Source organism: Hermetia illucens, chromosome 1 (assembly GCF_905115235.1).
Source record: "Hermetia illucens chromosome 1, iHerIll2.2.curated.20191125, whole genome shotgun sequence".
Lineage (NCBI taxonomy): Eukaryota > Metazoa > Arthropoda > Insecta > Diptera > Stratiomyidae > Hermetia > Hermetia illucens.
In genome coordinates, this window is record NC_051849.1 from 143,908,534 (window position 1) to 143,936,109 (window position 27,576).

Consider the following 27,576-nt stretch of genomic DNA (forward strand, 5'->3'; position numbering starts at 1 on the left):
TCACGCTAACGAGAATTCAACAACCAGTATTGGTCAGAACATCGAGAGCAATGGTAAGCAACCAAAAAGCCGGCCAAAACAATGGTGGCTTGATACACTGGATGGGGACTTAAAGGTCTCGCGATTACATGCTGATCAGGCATTTGATAGAATAAAATGACAAAACCGATCACGACGGGCCGACCCCGCTTGTGAACTGAAGCCTGAAGAAAAAGAAAAAGATGTGAGGAGCGACGAGTGCACGACAGCTCCGTGTAATATAGCTAAAGATCCCATTGCCTTCTATTTTCTAGGAAGCGATTTAAATAAATCATTTGATGGAAACCCCTGTATTGATAATAAACCTCACCTCACCTCACCTCAAACCGCTAATAAACCTCATTATTATTTGTTTTACACAAAACCTTAAAAAGGTAGTTACCAGATGATAATAATCGATCGTTTTAGAGCTATAATAGTACACACTGAAGTAAGAAGGAAATTTGTTTGTCTGCCATTGCTTCAAGAACAAAATTTCAAAGAATTCACTTGAATATGTTACAATTATTTTTTCTACGATGACTGTACGACCAACGTCCTCTATGCGCACTACCAACCATTCTCCGTATTTGCCTGGTGAACTTTCTCGCTACATACGTGTTTATGCATTTCACTTCCAATGCACATTTCAGTTCACATTCGCCTTTCTTACTATCCACAATTCGCTGTGCATCCTGACTACACTTTCAAACTCGTATGAACTACGCGTGATAACTATGTATATGCCGGAAATCGATCAAAATTATGAATGGTATTAAAGCATAACAAGGCATATCAGCTCCCGCCAAAATGTATGTAGTATTATCTGTTTAATACATAATAACATGAACTAATTATTCTAACTACTCTGGGTAGTATATTCGGACGAGGTTATTATGTGACCGCAAAAGTGCGTGCATATCTTCACGAACGTGGGAGTGCGTACACTGTTCTTTGTGAGTAATCAAAACCATAATGATAACACCCGTACAAAAAGGAAAAATGCAAACAAGCGATAATGAAATAGATTGCAAATGTTACACATAGTACCATCCAAGTCGAGCAACTGTGAATAATAAAAGCTGTGATAAGCGTTTTATGCGCAGTGACACAATAGATGAAATTTCATGAGTGACTAGTTGCTGGTGTCAAACGAGTTTCCACAATGAAGCTACTCCGTGTTGTTGACCATTGACTCGTGAGTTGTGAAAGAGGTTGACGGTCTGCCGGGTAAACCTTCTAACGCCGGTAACGTAAAAACTCCCAGAATGTGACACAGTATGCCTGCGTAACTATGCCAACATTTTATGACCATGGATTAGGTTAATTATACAAGTATAAAATGTTGCACTTCATTTACGGTAAATTGGTGGTGGAATGTCCAAAAATTGTCTGCAACTATGTGTTGAAAACGGAATCTTTGTTTCAGTGGCCAGTTTCGGGCGAATTCTTCAAGGTTTTTACTTTTTCGAGTCCTTGCCATGATCAGTGTTTTTCTTCGATTTTCGATTGAGGGTGTATAAATATCCGCTTATAACAAAATATCTCAACTAGGGGGACATCTTTTTTATTCGTTTTGTAGACCTAGTCCTAATATTGCCAAATTATTAGATGTACTGTGATAATGCTGCCTGATCCTCTACTACTCTTGTTGATTTGCTCTGTCGCACTGCCTGTAAATTATGCACCCTTCTTTTCATTGTGAGTCCACCTTTTGGCCTCTGTTGACCTTCAAACTCCCTTGCAGTCCGCAATAGTACATCTCCAATAGCATTGGGCTCGTAGGTGTTAGATGAGCCGAAACCACAAGATCACGCCTTCTGTCAATTGAGGTTGAGGGGAATATCATAAGTGGTGAGTTGTTCTTTTTATTGGCTTTCATTATCATATTATTCTCCGGGTTTTGTGATATTCCTGATAACACTTTCGCGGTTTTGAGTTTTTGTCAGTTTATATGCCAAAATATTGCAAGGGAACGAGTTCACGAGCACTCAGGCCATTGTTAGGCCCATTGTACTATCCCCATAAATTGCCTATTCAATGGCTTCCCGCCTACGGTGTTCGCAGGCTTTAGCGAATCTGGGAACATTCTCGAGAGGCAGAGAGTGTGCAGATTCTTCATTGAAGAAAACCTTGCGAAGGTTTCTTCTGAGATCTGAGGATGCCGGGCAGCTGCATAAAAAGTGCAGGGCCATCTCCTCCTCCTCCTCACATTGGCTGCACATAGTCGAAACCACTACCCCAATCTTTTCCATATGGTAGTTTAAGGAGCAGTGTCCCATTAAAAGCTCTAGTAGGGTTTTCATGTCCCATTTCTTAAGGGACAACAAAAATGCCGCTCTAATGGCCCTAGGCTCTTTCACAAGGATTTTCGCTTGTCGGCAAGAGTCCAAATTTCTCCACTTGGTTGCGTGAATCCTTGCAATTTCACCCTTCAGAGCAGACTTGACAGTAGATGGTAGAATTCCAAGAGCTGGTTCTGGCCCCACCATTGTGGATCCAGACCATCGGCGAGCCTGTCTGTCAGCCTCCTCATTACCGGCGATGTTAGAGTGCCTCGGCACCCACATTTCGCCCGACTGTCGGAACAGATTCGAATGGTGCGACCCCTCCACTATTGTCACAGACATTCTTCTGCTGCCAATGAAATGGCAGCAGAACTCCGCCTGGAATATGGTCGTCATTTTTCCGAGGGGTCGGGTCCCTTCTATAATCGGATTCTCCGAGAGCACTCCTGCGCCCGATCCATCCTCCATGACTGACCCGACGGTGAAGATTATTAGGTCTGTAATCTGAAAAAAAAATCATGGCCACTTGTCGACCATTCCTCTCTTTCGGTGATTACGACAGTGTATGTCTTTTCAAAGACGAATCTGGAAACCATATGATCGGTTGGCTTCAGGGCTACCGGATGTTTTTCAAGGAATTTCCAGATAGACGCATGACCGTTTGATTGGCCGCCTTTCCACGCCCCAATGGTATCTAGCCTATACGAGTGGTTGACTGCTTTCTGTTTTACCTCCAAGTAAATGGGGGGTAAATTTAGGATAGCTTCATGTGCCGCAGTCGGGGTACTACACATTGCTCCAGTAATACTTAGGCAAGTCTCTGAATCAGCGTTAACCGGTTCCTGCTGTTAGCAAAGTTCAGCCTTGGCCACCAGACGATGCCTGCATACATCAAAATGGGTTTTATTATGGATGTATACATTCAATATATCCGTTTGGGTGAAAGCCCCCAGGTCTTAGCTCTCGCATTCCTACAGCACCAGAGTAATCTGCACGATTTCTGATATTGTTCCTGGATATGATGTTTCCACGTTAACGTGGAGTCGAAATGTACTTCTAAGTACTTGACTGTTTGTGCCAGCTGGATTTCCGCCCCTGCTAAGGTGGGTAGCGTATAGCTGTCCAACCCGACGTTCCTAGTGAACATAACTAGTCCAGTCTTCCTAGCGTTCACCGTGAGTCCATTGCGGAGCCACCAGCTGTGGATTTCATGCAGAATTGCATTCAAGCGGTCACATATTGTGTAGCAAACTTGGCGGTAATTATTACGGCTAGGTCGTCCGCAAATGCTTGCGCGAAGACTTTTTGTCCTCCAGGAGCCACAGCAGGGTATCCATTACCAAGAGCCATAACAATGGAGAGGGAACCCTTCCCTGTGGGTAGCCCCTAAGACATCCTGCCTCAATAGACAATAGGCCGACCGATATGTGGATTTTTCTCCACTCTACATCGCGAAGGATCCAGCTGATTAGCAGCGGTTCCATGCTGTCTTGCCGCATCACAGATTGCCGCGAATGAGGCATAATTGAAGGCACCTTCGATGTCCATGAATGCCCTTAAGGTGTATTCTTTTTCGAACATCGCCTTTTCAATTTTTGCCGTAAGTTCATGGAGTGCTGTCTCCGTGGATTTGCCTTTCTGGTAAGCAACACGCCTATGGTGAAGTGGCCATTTAGGAATGTCTGTATCCCGCTGGCTTCGTTACTGGTTTTTATTTTCTTTCTCCTTATAATAACTTTTTGGGTATTAATATTTCGTCGATGTGGAATGTGACAATTCTGAAGATCTTTTAATGCAAAATTTCACAAATTAGATAATAAATGTTCGGATGTTTGGAACCACAGGGTTGTTCTGCGAGTCTTAGCCACACTGGTGTCTCTCCTTCGCCTTAAGATTGTCTTGAGCGTAACGTGCCCCTCTGTTCCACGTGTCCTCGCTCAGCAGCATGGCCTCATTTTTTGTGTTATCCGGGAATACTTAACAGCCTTCCGTCGACAGCTGAGGGTCCATTCTCATCTTTTGCAGAATAAGAAGGTGCGGTAGGCATTATCCACCACGGCCTCGCAATAAATGCAATAGGCTGAGGATGATTTCTTGATTGTGTGCAGGTAAGGTTGGAAATACCATGTCCGCTGAGCAGTGACGGTAGGTAATAGTCAGCCTCACCATGCTTCCGATTGAACAACAGCCGTACATATTCGAAGAGAATCATAAGCTACGACTTCCTTATTTGCCTCGCCCGGCCAGATATGATTCATCAGGCGAGTTGTAGAAGACTATCTTTTAAGACGTTCCGAAAGTTCGGACCCCGGATAGATTACTCATCGCGGCAAGTTTGGTTTATATTTGAATACAAGTTTTAGCACTTCGCTGGGAATACCATTCGGTCCTGGTGATTTTTTGTTCTACGCGAACAGGTCCGGCGCCTATAATTTCTTTACGGTGAAGAGTGGGAATTCAGTGCTTCCGTCTCATCGATAGCGTCAGCGCAAATGGAGTAGACAGGTAAAAGTGACCGCATGGTTCCTTCCGTCTTCACTACTTGCATGGAACATGGTGATCGATGAGCACCGCGGTTTTTGGTAACTTGCCTATACTCAAGAGCCTATGAACGTCGTTGATTAGCTCCTGCCAGCAGTGGGCTCTCTGCCTGTTGATTTCGTGGCGGAGTTCCTTTTTCGCTTTCTTATATTCTGACGATCCAAGGATAACCTCATTTTGACTTCTTGCGCTGACGTTGAGTGTTCCGCAGCTACTCTTCGGCTGTTTTTTGGAATTTCGCTGCTGTGTAGATTGGTACAGAAGGTAGCTCATCTCTTTTATGCCAATTTTAACGTTAATTCCGACATTTCGGTGGACGATGCTAGTAGTCTTCATTTTCCATAGGACCACCGCGTGCAGAAGGCTTTTCTACTTTTTCTGTTGGTGACCATTCCACCAAGGATTCTTGCTATCAAACAACTTCGCCCTGTCTATTTGAGCCCATTTGGACTTTAGCTTATAAACAAAGGACCTTTATTTTGATGCTATTTTGCCAAATCTATAGGCTTTTACGCAAAGTTCATGACTCGGTAAAAGAGCAAGCAGATGTCATTAGCGTAGTCGAGATGTTTACAAAAATTATCTAGTCAAAGACCTTCGCATATTGCGTACACTCAAGGCAGGATCTATTTTTCGGACCCTGGCTTACATTTAGGTTCAAGGCAACATCGAAAGATCCTGCTACCATGCGAAAAAGCATTGCTACATCCTCAAAAACACTTTAAACAGTGACGTCACGTTTCAAAACTACAGAGACTTAAGGGCAGGGATCTAGTCTGGCTAACTGACTTCCAACTGCGCTGGGTGTCGTCATTAATTTATTTAAACAGTTAAAACTTTCTTTCCGCCAGTTCGCGTTACTTATATGTGACTATGTCTGTTTATATCTAGTTTTTCTCTCTTGAGAGTAATCCCGAAGTTTACCTTTTTTTTGTTAGAAGATTGTAATTTTCTTCTGGCACAAAAAGCACATTCGAAATTCCCATCACGATTTCTTTTCTCAAGACTTTAAAAGTGCCTATTTCGTTAGCGTTTAAGCATATCTCACTACTTGCGATGTTGGTTGCCGTTGGTTCCTTTAATTTTACCTCGTAGAGAACTGAAATGGCGTCGTTGACAAGGTGTTCCTTCAAATTCTAGGATGTTCTTAATAGCGCTTCTGTGATTTTCTTTTGCTACCGCTGCAAAACAATAATCGATATCGGGCTTTCGTTTTTTTAGTTGAACTCCTCACTTTTACTGTGAATCATTCCTAATGGGATTTCACAAGCAATAGGGTCCATGTGAAAACGTTGCTATTGATAGTAACTCTGAAAATATCTTCTTTACATTGCTCTATCCAATATCTTCTTACTATTAATCTAGTAACCTATTTTTGTCAGAACTTAACTTGAAATAGATTGTTGTATGGGACTATTTCGTATTTGAAAAGCATCATAAGTAATCGCCACACTTGAGTTAGTTGGGCGTATTTGAGGAAATTGTTAAGTAAAGTTTCTATTGCAGCCTTGTATTTACACTTCCCTATAGGAGAGCGATGTCCGATGATGTCCGAAAGGCTCAGGTGGTTAGAGCGCTGAGCTGTCGTAGCGGAAGGTCCCGGTTCAAATCTCACAAACTACAGAGGGATTTGTTATCGTGATTGGTAATAATCTCGGGCGAGCGTAATGCTGACTAGATTGCCTCCTACAGTGTACTGCAGTGTACGGTAACGATCTTGAATGAAGTGGTCCAACACACTTCAAGGCTCTGATCCAATATGGATTGTTGCGCCAACGATTATTATTTCCGAGTTATCACAATCTGGGCAGATAACTATCTAGTCGATAATGAGTTGCTCTTTGCAACCCCTTGACCCAACTCGTTGACCCCTCTGCTCCTCGGACAGAATATCGTTGGTTTCGAGGTGGGCATTGACCCTTCCACTAATAATGGACGTTATGAATTTGTAGAGGGTTGTTAAGCAAGTAATCAGTCTTGTGTCTGCGGGATTCTGCACCGTGTCTTTCTTAGGGATAAGGTAGGTAAACCCCCCAGTGAGGAAGGGTCGAAATTCCTCCGGCCGACTCATGACCGCATTTATACTGTGTGCCAACCGACTGTGTACGCTGGTAAATTTCTTATACCAGAAATTCTGCACCCGATCCAGACCTGGGCCCCTCCAGTTCTTCGAGCTGTTTATGGCTCGTCGGTAACATTCGGAAAATTCATGCCAGGCGTATTGGCATGGCGGGTGCCTTCGGCGGTGATCCACTCAGCATGCGGGTAATCCCCAAAATTCACCCAAATACTCTTTCGCATCCGTCACCGGAAACTACACTGTCCGAACGCTGTGTTGGGATTCGTTGAGAGATCTGAAAAAGTTCCGCTGGTTCCTCGCGTATGTTCCATTCTGGACACGTCTGGAAAAACTTTCGCCATACCGTCATAATCGACTAGATATGACAGGAAGTTTTTGTTTTAGTGTGTCTAGAATTTCAACAACGGGTATCTCACTGGGGATGGCATAGTTACGGTAAACCCTCTGCACTTTATTTCTCACCCGTCTGCTGGCATTGCCAGTGCTGATCAGAATCAGTCTAGCAATGTCTTGCTTTAGTGAGTTCCGCCGACGTTCCAGACGAATTTTCTATTGTGGATCTCTTTGGTCACTCAAACCAATAACACGAAAGCGAATCTTCTGACCGTGCAATCTGATAGTCGAAACTGGACCACAATACACAAGTGATTGTAGTTGCAGCAACGACATATCAGCACATCGAGATGCAATCTCATCATTGATTTGAGATAGAATTCCCGGAGTTGCTGGAGATGCATGGAGCTTGGGAATAACTGGTCTATGCAAAGGATCCATATCCGAGAATTCTATACACGCTCTTTGGAATTCGACCCGAACCTCAGCGGAATCCTCTGCGACTCGCTGCACAATCACGGGCGCGAATTGCGGGAAACGCTCGACGAATCTCTGGTGCAACAAGGGGCGGTAAGATGTTGTATCCGCTCCCGCCGGTATTTCGTAGTAGGAGCGGATGATGAAGAGGTTCATCTCTTCAGTCCATTTCATCTGCTACCTACGCGAACCTGCTGAAGGGGTCGCTACAGATTCTGGCGAAATAGTTGCAGCAGGCGGAGCTGTGCTCCTGGTCGTCGTGGCGCCTAGACGTCGACCCGCCCCACGACCAGCGGTTTCGACGCCGTGTTGTCCATTGCGGGAGCCCGACCCAGTCACCAAGTCAGACGACTCCCGCCGGTTATCCGTACCGGACCTCAAATTTCTCCTTCTTCTCATTGGATGGATTTGCATTTTATACCTAACTGCCGGGTGTTGGGATAGCTTTCTCAGTGAGTAATCTGCAAGACTGCAAAGTTCCTGCACTTTCCTCACCTACCCCCTGAGACGCTGCGGTGGCGTACAGCCATTCAGACTGAAGCTATCCATCCTTCCTCCTTTCACAATCGGGCTTGGGACCGGCTTCGGCGGAGTTATTATTATTATTATAGGACAGCGACCGGTTATATCTATTCAATTTTTCAGCTCCTTATGGTTTTAATAGCTTTTAATGTTACTTCATCAGAGTTTTAGTTTTGCTGTTATTCCCACATCAATTTAGTTGATAGAGGTGATGCAATATGCTTCAAGTCTGTTGGGCTATCTGACAGAATATGGACGCACCAAGTCTGTATTTTCTCTGTAGATTCTATACACTCTGTATTCTATACACTTCTGCCTGAAATGTTGTGGTTTCTTGACCAAGGGTACATGCAGTGTTTCCTACGTTACGCACTCCATATACCTCTGCCTGCTCATTTTCTCTTATTTGCTTTTCTTATAGCGAAGCATTCCTGTTTTCCTCTTACATGTTCGAGGTGTTTGTTCCAAAGAGCTAAAACCATTCTGCAAAAATAGGTGGGAGGTTAATTTGATCCAGAGTCCTCTTTCCCGTGTAGTCTCCAAGACTGGTTTTTCGTCATCATCATCGTATCGCTAGGTGTAATATTCTTCCTTGTTTACAGCGAACCATATCAGCTTCCTACTCTGCATTTTCTAGGGCTGGTATTATAGACTTAAAGTAGTTATGATCGAAAGCCCATACTATAATATATCTGTAGGGGTTCCGATAGCCGTCTCTTTGTTGTTAAAAACGGCTTCAGTCTTTGATATCAGCTGATGCAAAGCTGGTACAGATACAGAGGGACGGGCATCTGCCTCTTCCTGATGTGTTACTCAATAAATTTGTCCAAACTTCTGACAAGGAAGGAAGTCAGACTGATTTGCCTGAGTTTAGTACCGCACTAGCTTTGCTGCCGACAATCTAAACTAATTTTATGCAGTAGTATGTAGTATATAACTGATTGCAGAACTAATTCCATACCAACCACTAGTTGCTGGGACAACGAAATTACACCTGCAGAACAGTATAGACCTGTGAACTGGGATTCTACATATGTAGAAGGGTTTCCAGAGGCTTTTTTCCAGTTCTTGTGTGCGGCCCGTCGAGTTTCAACAGCATTCCAACGGGATTGACCGGATTTTTAGCTACCATCTTCAAGGAGTGTGTCCGGATAGCTCAGTGGTAAGAGCACTAGGCTGTCATACGGAAGGTCGCGGTTCAAATCTCACTGGTGGCAGTGGAATTTGCATCGTGATTTGACGTCGGATACCAGTCGACTCGGCTGTGAATGAGTACCTGAGTCAAATCAGGGTAATAATCTCGGGCGAGCGCAATGCTGACCACATTGCCTCCTAGTGTACCGTTACGGTCTTGAATGAAGTGCTCTAACACACTTCAAGGCCCTGATCCAATATGGATTGTTGCGCCAACGATTATTATTATTTCCGAGTTATCACAATCTCGGCAGATGCCGGATTTTACCTAATACTAGCACTAAGTGCCAAGCATTTAGGCTCGGACGATCCTACCTACTTAAAAACTAAAGGGGCACTGGTGGTGGTGGCCGGTGGTAGGTCAGTGGGAGAATCCGTCGAGTACCCCCCGCAACATCGAGCACGTATGCAGAATGGTGTACTTCTGCATGGTTTGAACCAGACTGTGCGAAAGTCCCAGGACATCAAGGGAAGCCGTCAGGGATTTAGGTACAATACCTGTAGCTGACAATATTATGGGAACTACGACCACCCGCTCGAGACGCCAAATTTCTTTGATTTCACGAGCCAATGGCTCATAGTTCACCTTCTTCTCCACGTATTTCCGTTCAATGTTACTATTATGGGGGATAGCAACATCAATAATATACGCGGAGCGACCCGTCTTGTCAACTAGCAGTACGTCAGGCTTGTTGTGTGCGGTATGGCGATCAGTCAGAACTTGCCGGTCCCAATACATGCTGTAAGCAGAACTATCAAGTACTGCTTGCGGCTCATATCGGTAAACCGGACATGTCCCCGTGATCAGCCCATGCTTATATGCAAGGTTTTGATGGATAACCTTACATACAGCATTATGCCTGGTGATGTACTGCACCGGTGCCATAACAGTACAGCCAGAAATGAGATGGTCCAACGTCTCTAACGCCGAACCACACATTCTGCACTGGTCGTTCTCCACCCGTTCTTTCATGATGAGCTTTTTATAAGCTCGGGTGGCGACCACGCCATCCTGAATGGCACACATGAACCCCTCCGTCTCAGCAAAGAGCTCCCCAGCACACAGCCACCTGTTCGACAGATGCAAATCGACAAATGGCTGCCAAAGACAATTCACGTGTTTACCGTGCATTGCCTTCGACTTCCATTCCTCGATCCGCTCCTGGTCCGACTTCACCCCACTCAGAGGATTGAAAGATCGATCCTTCAAGTTAAGTGGAGTCAGTCCACAGTCTGCCTTACAGACAGCCGCATGCAAGGGGCTCGCCTGCTCTTTACTGTAAAAATAAGCGCGCAGCGAGTCGACTTGGCGATGATGTTGCGCCGCCACGTCAACCACGCCCCTACCTCCGATGTCACGAGGCAGGTTCATCCGCTCCACGGCAGACTTTGGGTGATGCATTCGGAATTTGGACATAGTTGTCCGTATCCGCCGCTGGACGTTTTCCAGGTCGGTCTTCGTCCACGGCAATATTCCGAATGCATAAGCCAGTGAAGGGATAGCGAATACATTCAACGCGCTTATTTTATTCTTCCCCGAGAGATGCGATTTCAGCACCAGCTTCACACGTCGCAGGAATTCGGACAGCAGAGCTTCCTTCAGATCACCAACTCGAGCATGGGTTCCTTGCAGAATTCCTAGGTACTTGTAGAAGTCTGTCTCGGTCATAGCTTCGATGTGGAGGTCACCAATGCTATGTCCGGCATGCGGCTCGTGATGACCTTTGCGAATGGCTTGGATTCGACATTTGTCTAATCCAAACTCCATCCGAATATCACGGCTGAACATGTCTATTATTCGCAACAGACTTCTAAGATGGTTGTCAGTACCAGCATACAGCTTGATGTCATCTAGGTACATCAAGTGTGTCAGTTCGCACTTAGCACGTAGGCCATATTTTATTGCAAAACCATGCCATCTAGCATCATTCAGTAGCCATGAAAGGGGGTTCAGTGCCATACAAAACCAAAGAGGACTCAATGAATCCCCCTGGAAGATGCCCCTCCGAATACGGATGGGCTCTGAGGTATTAGCACCCTCAGATGTATGGACTGACAAGGTGGTATGCCACCCTTCCATGACTGTCGCCAAAAACTTTATTAGTTTCGGATCAATGCGATACAGATGTAGGATGTCGATTAGCCAGGTATGCGGAACGCTATCAAAAGCCTTGGCATAATCGATATAGCAACTGAAGAGGTTTCTTTGGCCTCTAGTTGCTTGTCCTACAACTACCGAGTCGATAATGAGTTGCTCTTTGCAACCCCTTGACCCAACTCGGCAGCCCTTCTGCTCCTCGGACAGAATGTTGTTGGTCTCGAGGTGCGCATTGATCCTTCCACTAATAATGGACGTGATGAATTTGTAGAGGGTTGGTAAGCAAGTGATCGGTCTTGTGTCTGCGGGGTCCTGCACCGTGTCCTTCTTAGGGATAAGGTAGGTAATTCCCGCAGTGAGGAAAGGTGGAAATTCCTCCGGCCGACTCATGACCTCATTTATACTATGTGCCAACCGACTGTGTACGCTGGTAAATTTCTTATACCAGAAATTCTGCACCCGATCCAGACCTGGGCCCCTCCAGTTCTTCGAGATGTTTATGGCTCGTCGAACTTCCTCTTCGGTAACATCCGCGAAATTCATGTCAGGTGTATTGGCATGGCGGGTGCCTTCGGCGGTGATCCACTCAGCATGCTCAGCATGCTGGGCAGGTAACCCCCAAAGTCCACCCCAATACTCTTTCGCTTCCGTCACCGAGAACTGTATTGTCTGGGCGCTCTGTTGGGATTCGTTGAGAGATCTGAAAAAGCTCCGCTGGTTCCTCGCGTATGTTGCATTCTGGACACGTCTGGAGTAACTTTCGCCATACCGTCGCAACCGACTGCATATGACAGAAAGTTTCTGTTTTAGTGTGTCCAGAATTTCAACTACGGGTGTCTCACAGGGGATGGCATAGTTCCGGTAAACCCTCTGCACTTTATTTCTCACCCGTCGGCTGGCATTGCCAGTGCTGATCTGAATCAGTCTAGCAATATCCTGCCTTAGTGAGTCCCGCCGACGTTCCAGACGAATTTTCCATGGTGGATCTCTTTTGTCACTCAAACCAATAACGCGAAAGCGAATCTTCTGACCGTGCAATCTGATAGCCGCAACTGCACCACAATACACAAGTGATTGTAGTTGCAGCAGCGACATATCAGCACACAGTCGAGACGCAATCTCATCATTGATTTGAGATAGAATTCCCGGAGTTGCTGGAGATGCATAGAGCCTGGGAATGCCTGGTCTATGCAAAGGATCCATATCCGAGAATTCTATACACGCTCTTTGGAATTCGTCCCGAACTTCAGCGGAAACCTCAGCTGGACGGTGGAGAAGAGTGCTTCGGCGAGTACTGAACCTGTTGCCTGCAGTGCGGCGTGGTGTTGTTGATGCCGCCGCCTCTGCCCCCATCGACTCTCGGTCACCAGTTTCCCCGATGACTTCAAGTCGAACACGTTCCCTGATGGTGGCCGGGATTGTGTCACTGCGAGTGATGAAGCGGTACTGGTCTGCGACTCGCTGCACAGTCACGTGCGCGAATTGCGGGAAACGCTCGACGAATCTCTGGTGCAACAAGGGGCGGTAAGATGTTGTACCCGCCCCCGCCGTTATTTCGTAGTAGGAGCGGATGATGAAGAGGTTCATTTCTTCAGTCCATTTCATCCGCTTCCTACGCGAACCTGCTGAAGTGGTCGCCACAGATTGTGGCGAAACAGCTGCAGCAGGCGGAGCTGTGCTCCTGGTCGTCGTGGCGCCTAGACGTCGAACCGCCCCACGACTAGCGGTTTCGACGCCGTGCTGTCCATTACGAGAGCCCGACCCAGTCACCAAGTCAGACGACTCCCGCCGGTTATCCGTACCGGACCTTAAATTTCTCCTTCTTCTCATTTTTTGGTGGTGCATTTTATCCCTAGCTGCCATGTGTGTAGATAGCTTCCTTAGTGAGTAATCTGCAAGACTGCAACGTTCCTGCACTTTCCTCACCTACCCCCTGAGACGCTGCGGTGGCGTACAGCCATTCAGACTGAAGCTATCTATCCCTCCTCCTTTCACAACCGGGCTTGGGACCGGCTTCGGCGGAGTTTTATTATTATTATTATTATTATCTTCAAGGAGTATTTCTCTCGGCAATCTTTGAATTTCTTTAAAAAGCTGCCTCCACGAATCTTCTTTTACTTTACTGGTCTGTTGTACGTAGACTTCAGTTATATATGCTCCCCTCATCGTGATTTCACATTTAAATTGCATATTCGCAGTGTATTGGGTGATTTGGGACTTTCACTTACAATTCTTCTTGCCGAGCTCGGCTACATGACGTTTCTTTTGATCTTATTGGCTAGGGGTATTCATCGTTCCCATTTGAGGGTCAAAATTCGCTATACGCGCCTGTCCTACGAGTTTCAGATCATCCAGTAAAAGTCCCATTTGCTGTAGTTGTTCTCTTTTTTTCCTTCGACGCTGACTAAATATTTTTTGCCCTGCACGTCATGAGTTTTTCAGTATTTTCGAGGGAGCAGTGGAAATTAAGAAAAAAAATCAGAAATCAGAAAGTATCGTTTATTAAAGGCGAAATATTAAAGGTTACCATCCTGTATATGTCGTGTGGGTTGGAGCGCTCTCTTGAGCTGGGAATCTGTTTCTGACAGGATTTTAACTGCCAGTTTCTGCTGGAGGTTAAGGAGCATCACAATTGTTTAGTGGTATGAATTAAAGAATAACCGAACGCCATTGTGATCATCATGGGTGATCTGAATTCAAGATGGAATCTGACCACACCTTGTTCGGACATGTGAAAGGAAAAAACCGTCTTGACGATCGTAACGATAATGGTTAGAGGTTTGCAGATTTCTGGAACTTCCGCCATTCTTCATTGGTTGTACATTGTTCGCGCACAGATGTTGCTGGTAGGTCAATTGGGATTGATCTGACCGGAACTGGAAGATCAATCCAGTTAACTACTTTGTGATTAGCAGTAGTTATCAGTTCTCCTCTGGATAAGAAAAGTTGACAAAGGGAATAGCCATTTAAGCTTGTCCTGCCTTCGTTTGTGTATTGCGTCCCAAAAGTTCAACCGTTCCATTTTTCGTTCGACAGGGGGAGAGTTATATGGTTAATCGGAAGGCAGGTACTGCCGGCGAATAAGTCGCCTGTTTTTGATGAACATTGAACCGCCATCTAAAATGGTCTTTTCTCTCTACCCAGATCGTCGGCTTTGTTCTAATGTGGCATCACTGCTACTGTAACGTGCGAATACGGACTGCTTTTCCAAATAGAAGACAAAACATCTCTGTCATCAATGCACTCAAACGGAATCCAAACCACTCGGCTTGACGGCTTCGTCGCAGAGCTTCTTATCGTTACTCCTGCAATTTCTGCAGACCTGTCGCTTCCACTTATAAGGAAGTCGAACCTTTTTCAAAGTGTGGAAGAAGTGATGATCGTTAAGATTTCACAATGGAGCATCCGTTTTTGAGCACGAGGGGTGGGTTATCTGCGTGCCCTTTGTTATCACAAAGGTAATAACTAAAATAATCCTGAAAAACATCGAGAAATACCTCTAAATAATGATTGGCAGAGTTCAAACTAATTTCCGTTCTACTTTGATCACATCAGTACCCTACGGATCATTTTGGAGGTGAGGTTTGGATGTTCCCTTTAGCTGCTGTTCTTCGATTTTGAGGAAGTTTTCGATAGCATGAACCGGGAGTGTATTTAGAGTGCCCTATGAAGAAGGAGTTTATCTTGTCACGTATTACTTCTTCTTGTTATCGATTAAATTGTTCAATGGACCATTCAATGGACCATGATATCTTTCCTCAAACGCATTGACCACAATTCCAAGATGACCGACTAGTGGGTCGGAGTACAGTGTGGGAAGTAGTGCAATCGTTTTTGCAAGTCCTAGGGGGAGCTGGATTACATTTCGGCGAACCGGGAACGATGGCACATAGGCGCGGTTGACGCGCTATGCGCTTCTTTTCTTATACTCAGAAACCTTGTGTTTGGTAAGCTATAAGAAGTCGTTGATAATCGACGGTCTTGGAAAATAGGCTGCAATGAAATGTGTGAAGCAAAATGAAGAACATTCTTTTAGGTGTGTTTCGGTCGCTTCGAATGGATCGCATTCCATAATCACTAACTGGATTATTTAGCTTCTTTCTCCAAATCTGGCATTTGTTGTATTGTAGTTAGCAAACGGAAATTTTATGTTTGTATTTTTTTAAGATGGGCTTTTATCCCTGCCGCTCGAGTCAACATTCAGTATTTGCCAAGAGAAGAAAGGAAGGGAAGTGCTTCATCAAAATTTTCATAGATGAACTTACAGCTACAAAGTTAGTCAGATCTTTTACACTATCAAAACGCTGGAACCTAAATTTAAATATGTTTTCCTCGAGGCGTATTGCAAATTGCGCTGAACTTAGGAGGGTATATCCGCCAGCTGGGATAAAATTAGGCCAAAATAGGGAAGGAGATTTTCCAGTAAATCATAAAATGCATACGCGTGCCCTGTTAATTGATTTTTGAAAGAAACTTATTTATGACTAGCAAATCAGTACTGAACTGAATAACTCACATTGCGTTAGTATCTTGGATCTAATTATCTTCAACATCGACTTGATGAGAAGGGTTGTGACCATCGGTTATATGTTAAGGTTGGCCATGTCAGTTGGAAATAATAGATTGTGAAGTGATTGTTAACAATATTGGCCAATACTAGATTGGGGATATGATTATTGTGATGGAGATTAAAATTGAACCAAAATAGCACCTGGAATTCTTCAACGGTCTAAAAGCTAAATATGTACATGAAAGCGGCATATTCAGCGTGGAAAGGTACCCCAGGATAGCTTGCTCTTTACCAGCGTATCTGTGCCACTCAGCCATGGCATTCAGATGGCACGAACATGTCCGAGAAAAATTAAATTTATGATTCTGGTTGTCTAGTTATTGTAAAGATCCTGATTGTTTCCAATTTTATTTTATTTCATAACAATTAGCGCAACTCCTTAGTCTTAAGTATCATGTTTGCAGACTGTTTTCCTCAGATTGAACTGTCGCCCGAAAAACGCGAAGACCTGAAAGTACCCATTATAATTGATTTTCTTTAATCACGACTGTCACGACTTTGTGGTTGATTTTTCATAATAAGGGCATACCTTTCAAGATATCCCCTGGAGAATGCTACTTTTGATTTATGTTTTATGGATTATATTTATTTGGGAAACATCTGTCTCTTATAGAAATAAAACTTTAATTTATTGAGGAAAGTTGAATAATTTTTACTACTCGTATATGTCATGTAGCTGTCGTCTGATTCCAGTATCAATTACCATATTTTATCTGTGTATCGTATTAAGTTACATAATGAAATTGAAAGTAATTTTCAATTGGTTATTTGGGGGCAGATCCTCTGAAGCGAACTGACTGCTATTAAAAAGGGAAAGTATAAATCAATTCTTAAAAGCTTCCAGTTGACATAATAAGTTGAATATGAAAAGGAGGGCAATCGATATCAATAATAATCGCATAATAAATTGATTTATGTTCCGAGGGTTGTAGAATATAGTGTTTGAGGGTTGCAATAATGACAATTGTATGCTCAATTAAGGAGACTCTTTGAGTGAAAAGACGGATAGTCGCAATTTAAGGCATATCCTCCTATCGTGGCTGTTTGAGACACAGCTGCACTAATCGAACGTTGGGCACCTTAGGAAAGTGTTATAATCCCATCAAGTGGACACAGACTTAAGGATATTTAAACTTTCAAACAAGGAAATTCAAATGATTTATTTAACTATGTTAGCGGGGAGATAAGAATTTGTAATTGTAAAATAAAATGTAACAATTTAATCGTAAATTAATCTGTTTAATTGTTTCTTATCAGTTTAAAATGTTATCGATTCCTTGTTTATGTTCATCGTAGGCACGTGTTGCTTTAAAGGTCTCACAATTCAAAATAACAATTTATAATTAGCAAAACAAAGATAGGAAACTGACTGAAAACTATTCATACTTTGTTGAGGGATCAATGTTCCATACATTGAACTTTACATAAAATGTTCCTTTAAATATATTAGATTACAATATAGCTGGTAAGTAAAGATTGTTTTTCAAAACAAAGAGTAGACTTTTGTTTTAGTCTGCACATTTCGATATTTTTAGCACAAAGTAAGTGGTAAAGTTAGAATAACACACATTGCTTACGCTGCTATCTAGAAAACAATGGATACTTGAAAAGTGACATCTTTTATCAGATCATACTTTCGTCCCTTATCCGATCCTTCACAATTTAACCATTCATCCGGGCTGATTTTCAGAGAATATTCTTTTTTGACAGTTTTTGTTCCATTAGCTACTCGTAGCTAGCTAGGGTAGGTATAATGGGGTCATCTCGTGTGAACGCGGTTTTTTGTTTTTTTTTTTAGAAATTTTTTGTGAAGAATTGGATAAAGATACAAATACGAATTTTTCACCATAGATTTACTATAATAATATCTGTTATTGAAATAGAGAGCAATTTATTCACCCATCTCCAAAAAAAGGTGTTTTTCTGCTGCCATGCTAGAGGGTGCTGCGATCATCTTAAAGAAAAAAAGTAAACGGCATTTTAACGCACAGCGTTACCTACTTATTAAAAACTAAATTTTTGCTGCCTTGTTAAACTTTTTTTTGTGAATTTTGATGTAATTTCACGAGTTCTTCAATGAATAAAAAAAACTACTGAATGAATCGCAATTATCCTAGTTTGTGGACCGAAGTTATATGTTCTGAATAAGTCGTGGAAATTTCAAAGAATTTCGTTGCATAGAATTTGGGCTATGGTGGCAGACGATTTTCAACATGCAGTTTCGATGAAAATGCATTTAAAAGTAGAATGCGATTTTTAGCCATAAAACTTTAACTGGCCATTAATCTGCTATACCTAATCCATAAATCTTAGGTTTCTTGAAGAAACACATGTACAGCTTTGGCTTCAATTCTTGTCCTTTTAGCGAAGTGATTCGAACGTCATTCGGATCGATAAATACGAGCTTTATTACGGTGATCGACATAAATCTGTCACGTGACTTATCATGTGTTTAACACTATAATTTGTTTTTCATCGAAAATAGCCATGTGGTCTCGACTAGTTAATTTCGAAACAAATGTTAGTTTTGACGTTGGTTTCAAAGGGGAGGTGTATGGGGTTTCGAAAGAAGTCGATTACTTTTATCCTTAAGGTAGTTGTATCGTTCACCGTTGTACCGTTGTTAAAGTAGTAGTACCGTTCTTAGAACCAACTGACAAAATCCTCAAACGCCCAAAATAATCCCCGTTACGATATCTGCTCCGTTAAAGTTAGTAATGTATTCACTATCATTATCACACTTTGAAAATTTACTGTCAAGGGATAAAATCTAATTGAATATCAAGTATATTTTTGCCGCTGTGGTGTATAGATAGAACCCTTTGAGTTTTCTGACATCGGAAGTTATCTGTGATTATTGAAAGGCATGTTTCAGGTCTTTGAGTCGAGGATTTGATATGGTATCTTTTTCGACTAACTTTAGTTATGATGCTTCGACTAATCCTAGTCATGATTCTTCATTTCTCGGCATGATCCGTGTCGCAATGATACTATTGTTGGATATGTTGAGCATGAGTATAGAGAACATCGATGTTAAATGAATTTTCTGATGGGTTTTCTCTGGGACTCACCAGAAGATATCGGTTAAGATTTTATGTGATGAAATTATCCCGGTTAGACTGTATCCATCTCTTCCCCTATTTTCTACAATTTGATTATATACAATTATGGGAATGAAGGTTTACTAGGGCAAAAGCGCAACAACCGGGATCCGGTCTAGGCCTCCCTTAGTAAGGAACTCCATACAGCCCGGTTTCGCGCAGAGGTGCACAAATTCGATATCCCTAAAAGCTGTCTGGCATCCTGACCTACGCCATCGCTTCGTCTCAGGCAGGGTCCGCCTCGTCTTCTTTTTCTACCATAGATATTCCTCTTGTAGACTTTCCGGGCGATATGTAGGCTACGGAATCATCCATCCTCATGTAGGGGTCCAACGAGTTCGCAATTTTTCTTGCTAAGGATCCAAGTCTCCGAGGAATACATAAGGATTGGCAAGATCATAGTTTTGTACAGTAAGAGCTTTGACCCTATCGTGAAACGATTTGGGCGAACTAGTCTCTGCGCGTGCCCGCGTTCTTTGAGGATGCAACATTACCCGGTATGTGGCACTCTTCCGTTCAGTTGCTAGCTTACATTCATCGGCGAACCTGCCGTTTGCTTACGACTGGAGTCAAGCATCTTTGTGGTTGTATCAATAGTAACGTCCTTCAGGTAATTGTGAAAATCATTCATTGATATCCCATCTCCAGTACATCTGTTAGTTGCAGATATTGTGGCGTCCATTTCCCTTTTATAGGTGTTATGTGGATGGCTTCAGTATTCACCCTAACCTCAACGAGATAATTATCCGGGTCTACATTGTCTCCCCTATATGTTTTGACACTCATCAAGGCTGAGAGATGGCGGCGTTGAATCAGCACGTGGTCCCGCCTGGAGAGGCCCATGCATGTTTGTGGACCGCTCTTCGCCCAAACCAGGTACTTCCAACAAACATTTCGTGCGATATTGTCCACTGAATAATCCACAGTTCGTTATCATTGGTATCCCTATGTAAGCTATGGGAGCGACGTATCACCTGAATTCGGGCTCCGTCCCTACTGGACTGTTGAAATCTCCAACCATGATTTTGATATGATATTTGAGACAGGCTTCGAGGGTCCGCTCAACCGCCTCGTAGAAGGTATCCTTCTCCGACTCTAAAGTCTCCTCTGTAGGGACATGAACGTTAATGAGGGTTATATTTCTAAACTTGCCCCGCAAGCGCAGAGTACATAGCCTTTCGCTCATGTTTCCAAAGCCGACAATGATAGGTTTCATTTTTTGGCTGACTAGGAAACCTACTCCGAACAAATGGTTTACTGGATGGCTACTCTAATATATGGTGTAGTGTTTCTTTTCCAGGAGACCGGTCCCTGTCCACCGCATCTCAACGCTGTTACATCAGCCTTATATTGGGAGAGGGTATCGGCTAGCTGGTGAGCAATATTTGGTCTGTACAGGGAGCGCACGTTTCATGAGAAAATACGCAAATCGTTATTCCGTTTTCGTTGCCGGGTTCGACTTGGTAAGATTCATCCTGTCCGAGGCTCGTGGCTTCGTAACTTAGGTTTTCCGTGTAGGGTTGTCAGCTCTACCCAACCCCCAACTTGGAGGGCCAGGGTAAAACAACGTCCAATTTATTTTCCAAGGCATGAGGATGCAGAGGAAACCCATAAGGAGATAAGGAGAGATCGTCTGTTATAAAAAATGTTTGGAGCAATATCTTGGAAATGATTTAATACTTTTGCATGGGAAAATTTTTGTCATGGATACCTTGATATGATTCAAAATTTCACAAAGTTTCATGCTTTTAAAGTATTCAGAAAGGGGAATGAAAAGTATGTTGAGGCCTAGATGTTATATACAGTAGAATCCCGATAATTGGTATCGTCAAGGGACTGACAATTTGGTACGAAACAACGGGATTACCAATTAACGGGCGTGTGATATAAAGAAAATTAACTTTAGGGACCAGCCCATTTGTACCCATTAGTCGGAAATACGACTTATAGGGATTCCACTATATTGGCACTACCATGCTTTTCAAATTTTTAGCGTAGATAGTTTCTGGATATGTGTCCTTGAAATAACTGATCCCTTTTTAACCCGTGTCATTGTGTCATGTGTCAAAATGAAGATCCGCTTTGGAAAGTAATATAATACTTCCATGTCTATATTCGGGGAATAAGAGTTTAGGCCATTAGTCTCCTATGAGGGCAAGTCGTGCGGAGTTTCGACTTTTGCATCCAATCAATAATGTAAAGTGTGGGGAATACGGGTGTCCTTGGAATTGACGAATCTTATGTTATATAATAATCTTTCTCGAAGCTTTCATTTTCATTTAGCTTTATTTGATAACGCAAGATTTTTCTCAGGTGCGTTATTTTGAATTCCACTTCACATTCATATATGGTATATGAGAGTAAATTCTTAACGATTCATATTGATTGCGATAGATTTGAATTGACATCATTTATTCATTGCAACTTATGCTTTTCTAAGTCACCATCTGCTGCTTACCCAAGAAACCCGTTTTCCAAACCATATTTTCTTCATGCGCAATTAATCACTGATCCATGTAGAGTTTATTGGGAATATGCCGTTTATTCGCAGTCTTTCTATACCGAATGAATCCCTGAATGTTGGCCCTCGCGAAGTGTCCGTACCTTACGGATATGAAGCTCCTCTTTATTGTGGTTACCTGATTCATTGCAGCCTTTCCCAACTGTTAATAACGTCTGCACGATTGCTGCTGATATTCCAGCTCCTTTCACAAGTGTTTCTTATACTCAGGATGGAAGTCTTTTGATATTTTTGTAGACGAAATTTGAAAGAGAATAACGGAAGAAATACCTATCTATTTGCAATCAATGTCGCCGACGCAATATCGATTTGCAGCATATATTATATACATACATATGTATAGTTGCCGTAAATTTGTTAGTGAAGCGAAGTTCTTCAGTTCAGTTCAGGACTTTTCGCTCATTCTTTTTTTAAGCTGCTCAACTATTTCTCGTTAATGTAGGTTCAGGATAACCCATCATTAACTTTGCTGGAAAATGGATTCTACTCTCTTTTAGTGCCTCCGTGGAATGGGAAATTTCCGCTGTTACCTAATCTCCTTGCGGACTTAATTTTTTATTCAGGACTCTGTAAGGATAAAGTACTACGACGATGCATCCCAGACAATCATTAGTAAAAGTTTAGAGTTTTTGAGCTGCAGTAGCAGTTTCGGTTACATTCCAAGAGTAGAGGAAGTGAGAGACAAAATGTTGATACAATCTCAATACATAAAGATTTTGCTGTATTTCCAGACAATAGGCAAATTATCGCTCTAAATAAGAATAATTTTTGTCTTGTAAGTGCCCCAAGGATGATTCGGACTTCAGATGATCCTATTATATTACATATTATATTATACTACTATATATACTATAGATTACCAACTCGAGCATGGGTTCCTTGAGGAATTCCTAGGTGTTGGTAGAAGTTTGTTTTGGTCATAGCTTGAATGCAGAGGTTACCAATGCTATGTGCCGCATGCAACTCATACTGACCTTTATGGATGCCTTGGATTCGACGCTCGGCTAATTCAAATGCCATATGAACATTACGGCTAAACATATCTACTATTCGCATCAGATTTCTAAGATAAATATAAGAAACGCCGTTAGAAGCATCCTCCTCTTTACGTCTGGAGAAAGCGTTTGACTGTCTGTCACACGAACTCTGGTATGCTTTACGGCGACACCTAATGGCAGAAGAACTTGCTCTACCACGATCACATGAAAACCGCTTAATGTTTCTGTTAGTGTTCATCAGCAAAGCCCCCTCCTACCATTACTCTTTGTTTTTGTTATGGACAGTGTCACATACGTTGCTTTATGTACATAGATGATGTTTTCCTAAGTGTCTAATGACAAGAATGAGCTTTGTGATCTCAAATCTAAAATTTACGCAATGTTGTACGCCCTGTCGCCGTTTATGATTCTAAGGATTGGCCAATTATAAAAGACAATGAACAGCGTTTTATGGTAGTGGAGAAGAAGATATTGCGTTGGACTAGTGGCGTGACATACTTTGGTTACATCTGAAATGAAGAGGTCCGCGATCGATATGGAGTTGCACCAATCGTGGAAAAATTGGGAGAGAGGCGTCTTGGATCAGGTTTTTGATAGAACAAAATATCGCAATCGATCCAGACGAACCGACCCTGCTTGTGAACGCGACAAGGGCTAAAGAAAAAGAGGAATGTAATGCAGACGTAGGACATTAATTCGCCAAATGCGCGGGATCCTGTCAAAGCCTTGACATTGTTGATATAACAACTAAAGAGACTTCTTTCGCTTCTAGTTGCTTGTCCTGCAGCTACCGGGTCGACAATGAGTTGCTTTTTGCAACCACTTGACCCGAATCGGCAACGCTTCTGCTCCTCGATCAGAATGTTATTGGTCTCGACGTGCTCATTGACCCTTCCATTAATAATAGATGTTATGAACTTGCAGAGGGTTGGTAAGCAAGTAATTGAACTTGTATCCATGCGATCCGCAGTGAGGAAGGTTCGAAATTCTTCAAACCAATTAATGAGCTGGTTTATGCTACGTGCCAACCGACCAGGTACAGTGTCGAAAAAAACGTGTTCACAGTTTTCAAAGTTGTTTTTCGTTCAAGAACGAATACTATGTGATTTTGTAGCATACCATAGAAGGGCGCTTTTAGAATTGTGGTCCAGTTAACTCTTTCGGATTCGAGTTGAAAGTTTCGGATTATTTTCGTGTATACAAATTTAATCGTTGTCCAATTTATTGCGAGAATAAGATTAGATAGATAGATAGATTCCATTAATAAATTACAGTATTTGGTTACAACCATAGATATTGGGCCAACTATATCACAAGGAAAACAAAAAACTACCATCATAGGTCCGCCTCCATATTTGGCCGCGGCCACTTGATATTGGCCATCTCAACCTCTTCCAGAAGATAGCCGAACTTGACGAATTGTTTCTTTTGAAAGTAGGATAAATTTTAATAAGCCGAATCATAAGATACGGCGGTCCAGCCTTCCAGTCGAATAGCAATCGGTTTAGCATGCCAAGACATATAACAACATAATGTAACATAAGTAAGAAATAAAAAAAAACGAATTTCATTGTGCACCGCAAAATATACCCGTAGTGACTGCCAACGAGTTGTCGGCCTAATCTGAAGCATGAGGACGCCATTTAAACCGGATTTTCCACATAATACGGACAAGCAGACGGTACTGCGCCTCCGTTGACTTCCGCGGACGTCCGCTGTCCTTCTTTCTTGCAACGGGATTCGTGTTACGGAATCAGACTGCGAGATGTTGAATTCTTTAGCAACTACTGTCTGACTAGGACCTTTTTACATATATTTAACTAACATTTTAACCTTCTCGGAAAAGTATCTTCTAACAAGGGAAGAAATCAACAATAAACTAAGAAAATTACTTTGAGCACGCTTTTTCGCTGATAAATCAACCACAAATTGGAAAAATTACTTTGAGCACTTTTTTTTTCTGCCCAAAAAATGACGGAAATGGCAACACTGAAAGTGTTTTTTTTATTACTACTTTTTCAAAACAATTTAAATTACACATCTTATTCTATGTAAAATATGCCACAAAAGCATATATAACATTTATCATCAAGATTAAAAATACTTCCGTCTTTTACCCGCAAACATCTTTAAAATCTTTGAGCACAATTTTCCGCCTCTGTATATGTGTGAGCTTTTTATATCGTAAGTTCCATGCGGACCTGACATCTTCAGTTCTTCGAGCTGTTTATTATTCGTCTGACCTCTTCTTCGGTAACATCTGCAAAATTCATGCTTAAGTTAGTGACATGACGGGTGCGTTCAACGGCAATCCACTCAGAATGATCAGCATTTTTGCCGGTAACCCCCAATGCCCGCATCAATAATCTGTCGCTTCTTTTACCGAGAACTGCACAATTTGGACGCTCTTTTAGGATTCGCTGAGTGATTTGAGAAAGCTCCGTTGATTCGTCGAGTACATTGCATTTTGGACACGTTTGGAGTGACCTTCGCCATATCGTCACAACCGACCGCATACGATAGAACGTTTCTGCTTCAGTGTGTCCAGAATTTCAATTACGGGTGTTTTACTGGGGATGGCATAATTCTAACAAACCCTCTTCCCCGTCCGCAGGCATTGCCAGAGCTGAATTGAGTCAGCCTAGTAATGTCCTGCCTTAATGAGCCACGCCGACATTCCAGAAGAATTTTCCACGGTGGATCTCTTTGATGAATCGAACCAATACTGCGAAAGCGAATCTTCTGACCGGGCAATCTGACAGCCGCAATCGCATAAGTGATTGTAGTTGCAGCAGCGACATATCAGCAGACAGTCGAGATGCAATGTCTTCATTGATTTGAGATAGAATTCGCGGAGTTTCTGGAGATGGACAGCTCTTTGGAATTCGTCCCTAAACTCAGCAGAGACTTCAGCCGGACGGTGAAGGAGAGTGCTTCCGCCGTTATTTCATATCCTCAGTCTACTTCATCCGGTGCCTACACAAACCCGCTGAAAGGGTAGCCACAGATTGTGCCGAAACAGCTGTGGCAGGTGGAACCATGCTCCTGGTCATCGTGGCGTATAGACGTCCAACTGCCCCAAGATTAGCGGTTTGAACACCGTGGTGTCCATTACGGGACCCCGATCCAATCACTAAGTCGGGCGATTTCCACCGGTTATCCGTACCGGACCTCAAAATTCCCCTTCTCCTTATTTTTGAATTTGCATTTTATACCTAACCGCCAGGTGTGGTGATAGTTTCCTCAGCGAGTAACCTGCAATACTGTAAGGTTCCTGCACTTTCCTCACCTATCTCCTGAGAGACTGAAGCCATCTATCCCTCCCCTTTTCACAACCGGGCTGGGTGGAGTTATTCTTATTAATAGTGTTTCTTAGAGGTAAGAGTATAAAGCTCACTCGGTTCTCTTCCATTGATCATATAAATGTCGGAAAATTTAATTCCTCGTTGCATGCAGGTGGGATAATTTAGTGAAAATTGTAACTCCAGCCATATCTTACTATATATTCTCCCATGACTTGCCTTACTTTTGAGTAATTTAGGACCTCTCACTACAGTGTTGGAGAAAAAACTGGACGGCTATGTTGTATCATTGTTATTAGCATCGCCAATGTTTAAACATGAGCCATAATCATGTAATAAGGAAAAATTAGGGAAAAGTTAAATCACTAATTTCGTTATTCCCATTCATGACAGAAAACACGTTCAGCTAAAAATTAACATTTCATCAACAATTATTTAGATTGCAGTTTAATTATTGCAAGTTTGTGCATTATAGACCATAAGGAGGTGCAGCATTTGCACTATGTCAAACTTACTGACATAATGTCTCACTGTTGGCAGTGTTAACAGCTGGTTTGAGTGCATATGGTCCATAAAAGGCTGTAGTTGGTATGCATTTAGTCTTTGGAAGCGCAAATGCAGTAGATTCATTCACACAGTGCTGCATGCCATCTTATGCAGTTTGTAACCTGGTCTGAGAAAATGGTGGCGGTGGATAAAGATTTAATTTGCAAGTGGACGTTCTTATATAAATATGTATGTTACATGTGCAAACTCGAAAGTTTTAGAGGAACATTTTCACAGAAAGTTGTGAAAATAATATTTACAGAGTATGTGGTTACTGAAATACCTGGTATGCCGCTTCTTGGATAATGCATTTCTTGTACAGTTATAATAAAAGTATAAATTTGTTTTTTTTAGTTATGAAGAGATATAGCATATTCATGTGTTTTTTAGCAACCAGTTTTTTCGGTATTATTCAAACAAGAAAGAAGAAAACTCGTTTTTAGGTATTCAAGACAGTTTCCCGGTGAATCCAAGAAATACTTCAGATAAGTGCACTTGGCTGGCTACCTTGTATATTTTTATGTTTTTATCCCCTGGAGTCTCCAGGAACGTTTCATTTTGGTAGTACATATGTAGTAATTGTGTGACGAGATTTGTTTCCACTTCATTGTCTGCTTTTGTCGTTTCAATATCAAATCTTAGAAACAGCAGAATTCTCGAAAAACAACAACAACAACAACAAAAGTAAATCCAAGCAGTTCGGCTGAGGATGAGGAAAATCGTTATAGAATTGGGAAAAGTTTCAGGGTTTCCAGTAAATTTTGAAAATGTTATAATATGGTATTATTGAGAGGTTGAGAGGCCGCTGTAGAAATTTCAAAAAATCTGTCTTTTGTTTGTGAGAATGACATATTCAATTGAGTGAAGTGGGGAAAATATATAAATATGTATGTACTTCTATTTTGACCGATAGCAAACCTGTGCGCGTTAAGTTACAGTATTTTAGCTCGGAAAGACGTGTTTTTATTAACCGTTCTAACTAATGGA

General features: G+C 42.5%; 1 protein-coding gene across 2 annotated transcripts in view; it reads left to right on the top strand.

The window, feature by feature from the left end:
- The window catches only part of LOC119655429 (ATP-binding cassette sub-family G member 1), a 133,061-nt gene that overhangs the window by 20,770 nt on the left and 84,715 nt on the right, over positions 1 to 27,576 (top strand). The window contains exon 1 of one of the 2 annotated variants that reach the window (XM_038061331.1): positions 754 to 830. The exons of the other annotated variant lie outside the window; for it this stretch is intronic. The gene's annotated coding sequence lies outside the window, so the exon portion shown is untranslated. Of the gene's footprint in view, positions 1 to 753; positions 831 to 27,576 lie in introns of those variants that run through there. 2 annotated transcript variants of the gene reach the window in all.